The sequence below is a fragment of the Lissotriton vulgaris genome, chromosome 7, assembly GCF_964263255.1.
Source record: "Lissotriton vulgaris chromosome 7, aLisVul1.2, whole genome shotgun sequence".
Classification (NCBI taxonomy): domain Eukaryota; kingdom Metazoa; phylum Chordata; class Amphibia; order Caudata; family Salamandridae; genus Lissotriton; species Lissotriton vulgaris.
In genome coordinates, this window is record NC_141695.1 from 1,498,866,388 (window position 1) to 1,498,881,904 (window position 15,517).

Genomic DNA, 15,517 nt, shown 5'->3' on the forward strand with positions numbered 1-15,517 from the left:
TCACCTGTCCCTCTCACTGCTCAATCTGCAATCTCACTCAAACAAGCCCATCACTAACTATGCATTCATTCATGCCACTCTGCACTTACATCCGCACCCAAATTCATACGCTCACCTCACTCAACTTGCAGTCACTCCTCTTACCCTACTCTCACACTGTTGCATCGCTCAACGTGCACTCACACAGGCTCTCCTGCCACCCAAACAGCGCAGAGGGTTAATGTGCCTGCTACAAAGAATGTGTACCATGCAGATCACAGAACTGAGTGTGAGTAAACAATGAGTAGCGCTATTAAAAAATGAAATGTTTGTCAGAAAGGTGCTATAGAGATGAGGTGCATTGTTGGTGAGTGGCAGTGAGGGAATTCATGGAGGAGAAAATGGAGGAGGGGGGCCAAAAAAGACTGTTGCACTGTGTGTGACCAGTGCTAGGACCAGCCCTGGCTGGGAGTGTGAGCACCCCCTCCCCCCAGAAGTTCGGGTCTAGTTGCGCCCCTGGTACTATCCATTTGTCTCCAGTGCAGTATCCTCTCTGGGTGCTGGTTTTCAAGACATCCCGGCCCGGGTATGTGGATGTTTCGCACTGTTAGTAGTGAGTGTTCGGAAGAGTAACCCCGGATCCTAAGGTGTCAGCCAGTCCGGATTTGCTGTCAATACCACCACCCAGAAAAATACTATTATTGCATGACTAATAGGGGTTACCCCAGAGGGGTTTTAATGGATAAGTCCAGATTTCACAGGTCGAAATGGGGGGGAGTAAAGCAGTTTACTCAGACAAGTAAGGGTAAGACATATTTTTTATAAATCATAGAACAGCAGGAAGTGACGAGTGTGGAAAAGGAGAGGGAGAACAGTGAAGGAGAAAAGGGGTAGTAGTGGAGGTCGGTAAGCCCGAGCAAGGGGTTGTGAGTTATGGTATCCGGTGTGTGAGTGTGAACCATAAGATCTCATTGCAGATTGCATGTCTGGAGATAGGAGTCAATGGTATCCCATAGTTTAATGGACTGGTGTAAAGAATGTGTTTTCTGTAATATGACATTCTCAGCACGTCCAGGGAAGCACAGCCAGTCCCACCATGAGCGAACTGATATGTTTTAGAAACTCTTCCATTCAATGAGAATAAACTTCGTGCCCATCCCTAGCAATAGGTCTAACAGAGTAAGATCAGGTGGGCTAACATGTGGAATGTCTGCAGCAAATATACCCCTTTGGGAGGGCGTGGGGCGCCCAGGGGAATTTTTTTTTAAAAACTTAACTGATGCAACGTCATCACTCCGGACCTGTTCTTTACTGGAACTGGATGTTGGAACCCCCTTGCACAATCCTGGCGCTGCTCACATGCAGCATGTGAGTAGCGCCAGGATTGGAGGAAGCGGCCTTACTCGGCGCTCCACAGCGCCCTGGAGGCCTACACTGTCTCTTGACCCAGTTGCCTCAAGACAGCTGGGTTGGGAGGTTTAAAGTGTGCACGTGTGGCTGGCCGTCGCAGGACGGCCGGCCAGAAACAGACATGTGCACTTTAAACAGTGCCGTACCAACCCACACTCCTCCCTGCTGAGCGACATGCTTCTGCCACTCAGAGACAGGATGAAAAATAAAATGATAGTTAATTACCATTGAATTTTTCAACTTTGGGGGATTTTTAAGTGGGGCGAAGATCCTCTGCTCTAACGGAGGAGCCGCCCCTGCTTCTTTATGCCACGGTAGAAGTAATGTTCCCCTTAAAATGTGAGTTCAATATCCGGGCCCAAGCTGAAGGGCACCCGATTGCGCAGGCTGTATTATTCCAAAAGCGGTCACTTTATTGGTGAGATTGGGTCTGGATGGAGCTAACAGGCTATAGTTTTTTGATGCAACATGGCCAATTTGATTTCTTTTCGAAATAAAGTTGGGAAGATAGTTGGGGAGAAGGGGGGCACTTGAGCCGTTGCAGGGCTAGCTTTAGTTTTAGGAATTTATAGAAGTTACATTTTTCTTTCAATTCTGTTTGGTGCATAGGTCACGGAGTACATTAATTCCCTTGACTGCTCAGTTTTCCCAAAAGACAGAGAGGCCATCTATCTGAACTGCATTGTTAAACGTAAAATTTCTATAGTATTAAAAACATTATCTTCAGAGTGAATAATCTTTAGATTGTTGACATTGTTAATTGGTAGGAAGGCTTGTAAGAAGAGTGGTGAGACTAAGCTAGTTTCTATTGGTAACCATAGCAGACTGTAATAAGGTGAGGTAATTAGCCACCAAGATCCTTGACCCGCTGAAAAGGCTATTTCATATTTAGTAAAGTCTGCTAGTTTAATCCCGCCTTTGTTTTTATCTATCCAGAGTTCATTGATGGATATTCTAGCATTTTTGTTTTTGCAAATAAATTCTGACAAAAGATTGTCCACCATCCTAAATTATATTGGTGTAAAACCTAATGGGAGCATGCTGGTAGTGAAGTTTATTATTGGGGCTATCATCATTTTAGGTCTTGTCTAACAGCGCACATGTGCTGTTTGCTGCAAGAGGTATTGTATACAGTAAAGGGCTTGGAGCCAGCCCTTACTTTCCATTGGTTCGTTTCATCTTCATTCTTCAATGCTGCCTTTTAATTGGGCATCACAGGGCACTGAGTCAGTTCCATTCCTTCAGTGGAGCATGGACAAAGTACAAATTAATTCACCTTAACTAGTAGCCTTCCATCGCTCATTGTGCCTGGTGCTTCTTTTCCCTTTAGCAAGAACTTGATCGTAAGGTATTGGAGCACTTAACATGGGCGCCAGTTACGTTACATTCATGTTTTTTTTATTTAGGCACAAATATATATTAAACAACCTTACACTCATTTTTTCTGCTTTGTTTAAGCACCAGGTTATTAGGTGTTTTGCTCAGAATCACAGGAAGTTGAGCTCATGCCCAGAGTTGAACTTGGTCGCCCATGCAATTTTACAACATTTGGTGCTTTCAAATGAATTGAGCCACCCGGCCTGTACTCTGTCATGGAATACAGCAGTACTTGCTGCCTTGTTGTCGTTGCTTTCAGTCTCCTCCGTTCATCTCCTCTACTCATTTGCGGCTCCTCATGCACACCGTTGGTAAAGAAGACTTCAAAATACTAGTCCAAAAGGTGCAGTATTTATAAAATTTCCAAAGCAGCTGGAGAAGGGGGCCTCTAATCAGACACAGATCTATGTACAAGCTCCTGACTGTAGTGTCTTGTGATATCTTATGACGGAACCCTTTTGGCTCCTAATGGACATTGTAGAGCTATGAAGCAAGTGTCAGAGCGATATGCCATGAAAGCTTGTTTTAGAATATTGAGTACGCAGTTACATGCAGCAGAATAAAGACGTGTTATACTAAGCTCCATGTGTGGCGTGGTAATTGGCGGGTACCCTGGTTGGGAAGACGCTGCAAATGGAAACAAAATAGGGGATAAGTAACCTTAGGAATGACCGTGCTCTCCCAGAGAGTTTGTCATGGTCCAAGCAAACTGCTCGTTCATACCACGTGTGTTGCTGTCAAAGAACGGAATCGACGATTCATGCATGTGGAGTCAAAGTGCAACTCCAGCTGCTGTAAAGACAATGGAAGTGTTGCAAAGAACTTACACATTGATAGTCGAGAACTTGCTGGTCAAGTCATACATAAAGGTACCGCGCTGCCATGCAAGATAAAAGTGTACAATACACAGCATGGGAATGCTGACAGTTGCTTCAACCTGGTTTATGAAGCACAGCCGCTGATAAATCAAACTTGCAAAATAACGCTGTGAACAGAAGCGCTGCAAGGTTGGGATAAACCAGGTGTTTCAAAATGCATTGTGACAAAAATAAATAAATGTCTTAGATAGTTATCATTCTACTGCACGTGGTGAAGTTGGTGCAAGGAGAAGTGTACAGGTTGTGCTTAAGCAGCTGTCCACATCTGAAGTGATCCATTCACAAAGTTGCAGAGTGGGGTTCAGAACAACTTCACAGGTTGTCAGAAAAAAGAAGCAGAGAACCACTCTTGCAATACTGAAATTTTTCAGACAGCTGCAAAGCAAGCCACATTTCCAGTTCTCATTGTAGATGAGTCAGAGGCCAGCACGTCACACGGTCTCACAGATAAGTTGCAAACACCAAGTCACAAGGAACCACCCGCGGTGTCATTGAGTTCCACACTGCTCTACAACACTGCTGGGTTCCTGAAACCGCCACCACCTTTCAATACCATCAAAAAGCTAAATATTGGTGCTAGATGGTCTGCATGGATAAAGATTTTTGATGATTTTATTGTTGCACTTGAAGAGACTGCTAAAGATGATCAAGTATCTAAAATATCTTGCTGGTGATGGTGTGAAATATGTTCTAAAGAAAATGCTGTGAACTGGCAAAGAAACAACATATTGTCAGGTTAAAGAAACGTTGAATCTAAAGTTCAATCCAGTACCCAGTGTTGATTACGAAAGATACATTCCAGTCAAGAACATCAAAATGCTGGTGAAACCATTGATGAATTTGTGGAGAGACTCGATACACTTATCAAACACTGTAAGTTCAGTGAATTTAATGACCAGAGGAAGACATGCAACTCAGAGTTATTGATGGATGCTTGTCTGATTCATTCAGAAGACGAATGCTGACAGAAACTCTTAGTCTGAAGGAAGTGTTGATGACTGCCAGAGCTAATGAGCATGCTGAAAGACAAGCAGATGACATGGAGGCCAGAGGTGTCCAGAGTGAATCAGTCATGAATATACAAAGGAAGCCAAAGCAGAAGACTGAAGAACACAAAGTGCTATCTACAAGTAAAAAGAAGCTATGTTTTCGATGGGGATTTTAGTTTCCACACAAAAGTAAATGTCCCGTCATTGGACATGTATGTAAAGGCTGTGGGAATGAGAACCATTTTGTGAAGGTTTGTAAAGAGAAGGAAAGGCAAGTGTGTCATGGCACAAAGATAAAATAGCCACCAGAAAATTCCAGAGGCAAAGTTTGATGCACCTCCACCAAGGCCAAGCGGCAACATCAATTGAGGCAAATTGACACTGAACAAAGTTGATTGTCATCTAAATAATCGTAAAATGGTTTTTCCGCCTCAATATCAAGTGGAACTAAGGAAGACGGTTGCACCATGTCAATGTTTACCTTAGAGAAACATGCGCATATCAGACTGGCTGTATATGAGGAAAAATGAGGTAGACAAGCCAAAGCACCAAAGTTATACAAACATTGTCCAAAAATGACATTGAAAATATATGATAACTCGATATCTTTCATCATCGACAGTGTTGTATCGATGAACATAATGCCTGAAGAGAAATACAATGAACTGTCTATTGCCCCAACTTACGCCATCAAAACTCAAAGTGTACACTTGGGTTGCATCGCCGCCCATAAAAAGTCAAGATTCATTTGCAGCGAATCTGAAACACACATATATAAAGGTACAAGCATCCATCAAGCATCCATCCTTGTGCTTCAAGGTACAGCAGCAAGTGCCTGTCTGCTAAGTTTCAGTACCCCTGCTGTTAAAGGATCAATTTCTTTTAATTAGAATCTGAATGCTCACCACAAAAAGTCAATTTCCCTCAATGTTTCATGGTATGGGAAAGCTAAAGACTATGAAAGTAAAATTACACACCAGGCCGGAATCTCCACCACCGGGCCGGAATCTCTGGCCCGAGTGTGGATATAAAGTTAATATGAGTAACTGCATTCTGTGAATACGAAAATGAGTAAGTGCATTCTGTGAATACCAAAATGAGTTACTGCCTTCTGTAAATGCCAAAATTAGTAAGTATCTTCTGTGAATACCAAAATGAGTAAGTGCCTTCTATGAATACCAAAATGGTAGTAAGTTTAGGATTTTGTAGTAAGTTAATTCTGTGAATCGGGCCCTTGATTAATAAGGAAAAGATGAAAGCCTTTGTAGAGAAGAGGGGACATGCAAAGAACATTGAATTTAAGAAAGGAGACCAAGTGATCTCTTGCCAACTATAAAGGAGAAAATCTGATGCTCTGTATGATATACGGCACCTTTCCACGGAACATATGGTGACTGCCCAGCGTCCTGGGAAGTCTGATACCAAAGACTCTTCTCACTTTCGGTTGTGATTCATTGGTCTTTTGATCAAGATGGTGAAAGAAAGACTGAACCTGAAATCTCAGTGACTGCTGTTACTTCTTCACCATCTTCGAAGATCTCTGACAGTGAAGATGACAGCTCCCAGTTTCAAGTAACCAGATCAGGTCGAATAATTAAAGAGCCAAGAAGGTTGATTAAAGAGATGCTATTTATTTAAGCCATGTTGCACAGAAGCTCACTACTGTTCACCATGTAAAAAAACACACATACATTGAGAGAGCCAATAGATTTAGCATAAGCCAATCCAATGGCTCTGTCAATGCTTTTTTTTACCTTTAAATAAAAGAGATGCAGCTCACATACATATATAACCTGATTTCACTGGGTCAACAGAAGTTATTCAGTGGACCACAGTGCATTAGAAGATGGTGAACTCCTGTAAGAGGGTTCTCGCAGTGCAAATTGTCAAGTGGTGGTGACTGTGACCAACTGTGCGCTCATTGTGCTAAGATCTCAATCTAATATATTCTCTTCCAGAAAACGGTTGAAGACATGGCTTTTTTCCATTCATCTTCAGTAGAGTGCGTTTTCAGCTCTTTTTCTTAGGGATGCTAGCACTAAGACGCCTCGGCAAAAGCGAGCTGTAAAAAAAAAATCTTACTTACTTACAAGTGTAAGCCAATAAACATGGAGGTGTGTAGAAAAACTGAAATCCATACTCTTATTGACCATGGCCAATTAGGGAGAAGTAGATGGAATAAATAGCTTTTCAGCCAGTTAAGAGCTTCGCTGCTCATTTATACTGTCACAAGAGAGTTCTAGTTTCCACATTTAAACAGTGAGTAAAAAAAGAAATGGCCAGCACTGCTTTGAAATGCATAATGGGAATGCATTTCAATTGTGCGTTCCAAAGAAGTGCCTTCCATCTTATATGCTGATCTTCTCGATTCTAGCAGAGAATGTAGTGTAAGAGCTAGAGCGCCGTTCTTGAAGCTGGGGATCATGGTTTGAGTCTCGGTGGGAGGCTCAACATCCTGTAATTCTGGGCAAATCACTTACATTAACTGGTGCTCATGTAAAGCACTTTGATACCGCTGTCTTAAATTGATAAATAAAAGAACGAACAGCAGAAGGGGGTTGGGAAACAGCTTGCTCACGAAATGCGTTTAGAAGGAGAAAAGTTCCAACGCAGATGGGAATGAGTAGTTAGGTCACGGGAAACTGATAAGAGAAACACAGAAGGGAGAACAGCTTACAACCAATAGAAATGGAGGAAAGTAAACTAGCAAGCATGCAGACCAATAAAAAGTGAAGGTGAAGGTGAGTTGAGTCCCTTTTAAGACCTATTAAAAACAATAAATTACACAAGTAAAGCGCAAAGCGCTGTGCAGGTGAAACCTAAAAAGCTGTGTGACTCAGGCACTGGTGACTCTGTACTAGCACTTTTTTTTTTAAACATTCAGCCATGCTGCACTAAAGCCAGTGTTGCTGTACAATATGGTTAAAAAACATTTACAAAGCCAATAGATTGCATATAGGCAAGACCTATTGGCATTGCCAGTGCTAGTTATTCTCTCCCCTCATTCCCCAAAGTTATACATTTTGGGGACTAATTTGTTAATAGTTCTTTAAGTTAGGCAAGGATTGTATTTTCTGTGATCTCTCTAGTCTCATTCAAATCTTTCCCAAAGCAAATTTCTAAATATTTTAAGGCTTTGTTTTTGTTTTTCCATTTTAACCCTTGTTGTTGTGAAAGTGAAGGTGTGCAGGGGATATTTAGCAGGAAACTTCTATTAAGTGAGTATCCAGAGACCTTTGCAAATCTAGAGAGCTCTTCCAGTATGCAGAGTAGTGCTATCCCCGCTTCTTGAGTGAACAACGTCAGCGTAAGCCACAGCTTTTTTGGTCCTGGAATGGAATCCCCATTATTTAGGTATTGCTTCTAATTGCTTTTAGTAAGGGTTCTATGGCTAAGAGGAATAAATGTTGCGAAAGTGGGCAACTTTGCCTGGTTACCTGTTTCAAATCAAATGTGAGAGGGTATCATTTATAAGTGCACTGGCTTTGAGATTTGAGTACAGAACCAAAATCCTCCAACTGAAATCTTGATCTAAGTAAACTAATAGAAACAGCCCTTAAAAATGTCCAAAGCTTTTTCTAAGTCAAGTGCAATTGAGACAGCCTGCGATTTTAGTGTCTTAGCTTTACCATGGATATGGCAGAATATTTAATTACCGTTCACCAATCTGCTTTTAGGGAATCCGGATTACCAATTGTGCTGGATTTATGATTTATGATCCAGCTTAGTACCTTTTGAAAGATTTTTGCATAGATATTTCAGTCAATGTTTATTAGTGAGGTGGGTCAGATGTTTCAGGTTTCAAGATGGGCCTTATCCTTGATAGGGATGACAACAATAGTGACATTAGGGGTAGACCCCCTAATAATACCTGATTTGGCGAAGTGTTGGAAAAGTACATGGAATAGATAAATAAAGCTTTTGTACATTATTTGTGGAAATTAGCTGGAAGGCCATCAGGGGCCAGCACTTTCCGGATTTTGATGGCTTTGATTTCAGTCTGAATATTTTGTTTAGTTACATTGATATTTGCTGTTGACTATATTGTAGGAAACTGAAGGCTAAAAATATGTCCTGCATATTTCTAGACAAGTGTTTTTCTGAGGACTAGAAAGATCTTCGTAGAAGCAGTTGAAAGCCTCTAGAATATCTTTTGGCAATGTTCAGTGCTTCCCTCTATTGCCTTTTATAGCTGGAATTGTAGTTTCATTCTTACTATATTATGATAGGTAGCAAGACAGAGCCCCACTTTATTTTTTTCCACACATATATTTTTTTTGGGCAGCAAGTCATGTATGCTTCCTGTAGTTTAAACTTTTGTTGCAACCATACAAGTTTTTTTCTTAATTTGGTTAGCACTTGTCGTATGTGAATCCTAACTTTCCAGAAAGCTATAGTTCACAATGTACCAAGTTGGACTAACTTATCCTTTAGTCAGCAAGATGTCATGTGAGCCCCCTCCGTATAAAGAATCATTTTAAATAAAGACAAGAGAATGCCATCAAACAAGCTGGGTGTGATCTACTACTGGTGTATGGTGTATAATATAAGTCAGGTTCCTGAACCCAAAAACTCAATATGTTATGAAATGAGATATTTATGACATGAATGTGTACATAAGGGTGACTTGCGAACTAAAGCTTCTACAGGCATTGCAGTCTAAGTTGGGTGCCCAATCAATTACAGATTGGAGCGACACCAATATATGGCCACAGGCCGGCGCGCAACGCCCATTGGGCTCAAAGGGCTTCAACCCCCCATTGTGTGTGCAGCCCGGGTTCAGACAGCATACCGGGCACACACACAGCCGCACCGAGTACTTCACGGGTCTTTAAAAGTCCAGTAGAGAGGTGTGGCTAGTAGAGAGGTGTGGCTCACTGGTTAGAGGCGGCAGACCCGGAGGCTGAGAACGGCCCGGGACCAGGGTTCGATTCCCGACGCGGCAGGGTCGAGGACCAGGGTCAGCGGACTGATAATTCTTGCCTCGGTGCCCACTTTGGGCAGTGATCACACTCGGTAACTCTGGGCATTAAGCTTGCCTCATCTCTACAACGGCCCCCCACAGACGCCGGGGATGCCTGGCTTCACCTTGGAGATACCCAGCATGGGACCATCTCACAGGGAAAGCCAGGACGGGTTCCCCAGCGGTCATTCGCGCCAGGATACTCCCGTAGTAATTGAGCGCGCTACAAAACACCTTACATTACACCTTACATTTGCTGGTGAATGAGGCTGCGTTGTTTTTGTTACCCCTTCTTAGAGGCCCTGCATCTCCACTCTGCATATTGCTGGAAGAATTAGCATCCCCCCATACCCCGAAAACATTTCTTAGCCACCCGTCCCCCCTCTCCGAAAATTGACTATACCTGCGCCTCTGGCCATGGGTGTTTACCAGAGACGAAACCAGGGAAACCTGAACTTTGAATCACGCAATATGTCAAGATTCCTCCTTTCTCTGACCAGTACTAGTCTTGAACCTTGAATCTTGTTCCATCAGGCACAACCAACCTCCAGGATTTTCACCGCATGCTGGTGAGTCAGCGCAGGATTTTTTGGCCACCTTGGACAACTGAAATACATAATGCTTCCATCAATCCAAAACGCAGAAACACGCTGATTGGCACACACATAAGCTGCCATGATTGATTCTTGCATTCATGTTCTTTTCCACCCAGAGGCAGAAGAGAGAAGTACATTGTGTACTTGCCAGCATTTTGTTTCTTCATTTTGTTGAACTGAGAAAGGGAACTTCAAGCTCAACCTGTCTGGTTAAACAGAGCTCTATGTCCTTTACTTTCCTACCCCCTACTAGCACTCTGTGTGAAAGTGTGAGACAGATATGTAAATAATGCAAATCCTTACAGCCAATGTGAATGTCCTAGAGTGAAGAGCTGTGTTCATTTAAACAGAAGAACGCGAAGGCTGCAGCAAAAATGGACATAGCGCCCCCTGGTGCCGTCCAAAACAAAACGCGGAGGAAAAAAATAAATGAGAGTTTAATTCAGTGCTTGATTTGTAAAATATTAAGTGCGAGGGCTCTGACCAGGAGACCACTGCAGCTTGCACCACCCATCGCCCCTGGCATTCATGCCATAACAACTACTAACCATCGCTCTTGCATGTAAATGCGACAGTAAAGATTATTCCTGGTCCCCAAAGCTAAATGAATGGCTGGGGATGCAGGTATTAGTACTTTTTTGATGTATATTGTTTCCCTACACAGCTGTCATACTGCTCCTCTCTAAATTACATGAGCAGCACCACCTTGTGGCAGACTGCCCTAAGTGTGGTATTGACAATTAGGTGCCGGTGCCAAGCACCGGAAACCAATTAAGTGCCAGTGCTCAGCACCGGAAAGCTCCGGCTCAAATTAAGCACTGAGTTTACACGAGGTGATAAAAGAGTAGGCCACATAGTGCTGTTATCGATTCCTCCTTATTAAGAAAGAAAAGCAAGTCACTAGCCACGCAAGATTATGCCAATTGAACACTCCGACTTAGACTCTCCTTCTCCTGCTAGTTTTTGCTTTGAATTAAATGAACACATCTGAACATACCACAGGAGTATGTTACTGCCATAGTCGCTTTGTACGCATGTGTAAAATGCACATCATGTACTCATATCAGACTCGTCTGTACTATCAAGGAAAGACCTGCACAGCACAAGTGCAATTATTATTCTCTAGTTAAGGACTGGTGCCCTATGTTTTTGATTCATATAATTTGTATTATATGTTGATGTTTTATGTACACTTGTCAAACATGTATATTTGTCAAATGTTTATGTAACCAAAACTGTTTCATTACTTTTTGTTATCCTTGACAATTACATTATATGAATGAATCCGGCTTTTCCCAAAAAAGTTTAATTTATTTATTTAGCACATTTGTAGAGCGCTCTGTTACCCGGAGGTGTCCTGGCGCTGATATGATAGAGCTAGAGTGAGTGAGCAGGCTTACTGAGTGAAGAGCCAGGTCTTGAGTCCTCTTCTAAAGGCCATCAGGCCCTGGGATTGCCTGAGCACAAGTGGGAGTTTGTTCCAGGCCTCTGCCGCCCTAAGGGAGAAACTCCTACCTCCTACCTAGTTCTGGGGACCGTAACCAGCGCCAGTTCACCTGACCTCAGGGTTCGTGCCGGTTTATGCCAGCGAAAAAGCAATTTCATGTGTCTAGGGCCCATATCATGAAGGGCTTTGAAGACCATGCATAATGCCTTGAATGCAATTCTCTTACGAATTGGCAGCCAGTGTAGTGCCACCAAGTCCTGAGTTACCGATGCAAATTTGGGAGTATCGGTGATCAGGCGGGCGGCTGCATTTTGCAATAGTTGGAGTTTATTGAGTACGCTCTGCTGGGCGTTTAACATCAGGCTGTTACAATAGTCCAGGCGTGAAAGCACTAGACCTGTAACAATCGTTTTCCTGTGTTTCTTCTCCAAATACGGGAGAATTTTCCTGATGGTTTTGAGGGTATAATGCAGAGAGGAAGAGAGTGCATTGATCTGGGGTTTAAAGGACAGGGAGCTGTCCACCAGTATGCCCAAGTTTTTTTACTTTGTCAACCGGGACGGGGAGTGGTCCCATTTCGTCTGGCCACCATCTCGGGGACCAGAAGTTCTCCCTAGCTCCATAAAGCAGGTCCTCTGTCTTCGAGGAGTTCAGTTTGAGGCAGCTTTGTGCCATCCAGCAGCCCACTTCGTGCATACAGTTTTTGAATCTGTCTGCTGTGCTATCAGTATTGCCGGGTAGGAGGGACACCACAATCTGTGTGTCGTCGGCATAAGCCGTGAGTTGAAAGCCGAACGATCGAATCACCGGGGCGAGGGTCGACACATAAACATTAAAAAGGGTGGGGCTAAGCGAAGACCCCTGGGGGACTCCACAGGGTAATACAAATGAATGAGATTCATGGCCTCCTAGCGCCACTGTCTGGGTTCTATCGGACAGGAAAGCCTGTAAGATTTTTAGTGCTTTTCCCTGAATTCCACAGGCCCTCAACCGGTCCACCAACAAGTTGTGGTGGACCGTGTCGAAGGCCGCGGAAAGATCCAACAGAATCAGGGCCGCTCTGCCTCCTGCATCCATCACCTGCCTAATGTCTTCCATTGATTTGATCAGGGCGGATTCCATGCTGTGTTCCGCACGAAAGCCGTGTTGGGAAGGGTCAAGATGATCCCCTGTTTTTAGAAAGGCGCTTAGTTGTGCATTCAGGCTACCTTCCATTATTTTCGCAGGGAGGGGGAGTCGGGCGATCGGGCGATAGTTGTTCATCTCAGAGATGTCTAAATTAGTTTTTTTAGCAGGGGTAGGATGGAGGCTCGCTTCCATCTGGAAGGATATTCCCCTTTCTCCAGCATCTGATTATAAAGGGGGGGGGAGTCCCTTGGCAATGACCTCTGGGGCTAGTTTGGCTACTGCAGTGGGACAGGGATCGTGAGGGGAGCCTGATTTAATTTTTAGTATACGTCTCACTACTTCCTTTTCCGTGATGGGCTGGAAGTGTTGAAGTGTTACCACTGGACTGAGGGGATCTGAGGGGATTTATTCCACTTTAAGAAAAGTGGAATAAATCACACAAGCTTGTGAATTCATTACATTGGCTCGTTATTTGAGTAATTTTGCTGGAGAATCAGAGCTACTGGAAACTATAAAGAAAGGCGGAGACCAAAGCAATCCTGAAAGCCAGCAACCAAAAATATATGTTGATATAATTAAGAGATAATGTTAAAAAATATATGTATTCTAAAATATTTCGTATTTGTAAAGTGTGAACACAGCACCCCTCAAGGGTTTCAAGGCACTGGGGGCGGTCAGGGGATTAAGTGAGCAATTGTCCAAAATCACATGATGCGGAACTGAGCTGCCGCGGGCCCCGTGCTCTGGAGTCCGCCGCTCAGACCACTGCGCGCCACACCTCTCCTCACAAATAAATACTCCTTTACTCATATAGCGTTGGCCTGTCCCTACAAGTACTTTAAAAGAAGTGTCCCATTATAGTTGTAAGGATCTTTATTGCCCTGTAAAACATAACCAGAGGCCCAAACAATTAAAGGAAAACAATTTGAATTGCCAAATAACAAACTTAGGACAAATATAGTGGAGTCAGTCATGCACTCTGGGCAGACAAGGGCGGCGAGAGGGGTGAGTGTTTACAAAATGTGCATAAGTCAAAGCTGTGCAGAACTCTGTGACTCCTCCAGTGTTGGGTAAGTCTGGGCGGTGAACTCTGATTTGCTCCCGGAGTTTTCCACACTGTGCGTTACGCAGAGCTTGCGGAGTTCCCACAAACTCAACAAGTTGGTGAGGGCGAGCGAGAAGAATCCACCTCCCAGAGAGATTTTTCCTTGTTCGCGTTTGTCAACATCAAGTTGGTGAGCACGAGTGTGAAAAATAAACCTCCCGGCAAATTTCTCAATGCGGATGGTCAGATTTCTCATTGCAAGTGAGCGTGTATGCTTGAGACCGTTCACGTTGAGAAACCATCTGTTCGCATTGAGAAAGCTGCTGCTCAAGTAAAAATCTACTCGAGCGGCAGAAATGAAGCAGCGCCTGCTTGCGCTGCGCATGGTGCCGTTCGCAATGATTGCACAGTGCGGACAAGCACCTGGCACTGAAAATCACAGCGAATGGCAATTATCTATTGCACTCTGCCGCTTGTGGAGCTCCGCGTAGCATGGCTGAGTTTTTTTTGCACTTCGCGGAGTTTCGTTTAGCGCTTCTCCACGAACTCCGACCAGGCTTAGTGTTGGTTCAGAGCGACAGCCATAGAGCACAGACCCCTTAAACGTCATTGTGCAGATGGAAACACTTATAACACGTGCGACAAGGCAACCATGGCGATCCTCTGATTTCCCAGTATGCTTCGTCAGGGGTCAAGGTTCTTTAATCAAACTATGCGGCTGTGGAAACACCCACTGAGGAATGTAAGACTGAAGCCCAGCAAACAACTATAGGGCACTTTAAAGACGTGTCTCAGCTTCATATCCTTTCCGAGGTCCCAGTTGCAAACAACAGGGTGCCCAGCACCTAGAGTTACTAGAGCTACCTTACCCTATAAATGCCATCATCATAATCGTGGTCATTAGAGTATTCCATCTGGGTAGTGGTGAGAGAGATTTTCTGATTTGGTTTGTCAACTAATAATAGATTCTTACATCGCTCATGACGGAGAGCTTGTCCATTGTCCACTTAAGAGTGTTTGTTAACCAGTGAGCACATGAAGGCCTTATCATTACCTTTCAGGACATGGGTTTTCAGTTTTGCTAGAAGCAGAGCTGTCTTTTACGACCACAGCCCAAGTAACCACACTCTGGTGTTGTTCAACTGCATATGGTAATTTCTACTAATGTATCTGTTGGCTATGCCCAGAAACCTCAATCATCTCACAGCCCCACATCAGATGGATAAGCAGGCTTTGTGTGAAAATCTGAGATTCGATTGAGGTGCATCATTGCTTGCCCAAATCAGGATTGCTGGGAACTGGAGTTCTGTAGAGGTGGTTATATGGTATTTAAAGTTAGCATAAGAACTTAGCTTAACCTTCATCCAGCCCCTTTCGTCACCGGTCAGTTCTTCCCTGGTCAATAGAAAATGTGTTCTTTGAATTGCTGCACTCATACGTCGAGGAGTCAGACAGCTCCATGTTACCTGGTCCTAATGAGAACATGGCATGTATGGCGTAATCTCTTTTGGTTTCCCCATTGTCATCCCCCAATTTGTATAGGTCACCCCAATCTACCCTAGGTTTGCAAGCATCCTACCCAGCGCCTCCTAGCCGCAGTCACCATCTTTCGTATAGTCTTCATACATAGGGAAGAAGTAGATATTAAATTCTCCAAGAGATGTGAGTGCATCCCTTTCCGGTGAGATGTTGCTTATGAACCAGT

At 43.7% G+C, this 15,517-nt stretch overlaps 1 protein-coding gene across 1 annotated transcript in view; it reads right to left on the reverse strand.

The window, feature by feature from the left end:
- The window catches only part of LOC147705870 (arf-GAP with SH3 domain, ANK repeat and PH domain-containing protein 1-like), a 1,082,966-nt gene that overhangs the window by 608,299 nt on the left and 459,150 nt on the right, over positions 1–15,517 (reverse strand). The window lies entirely within an intron of this gene.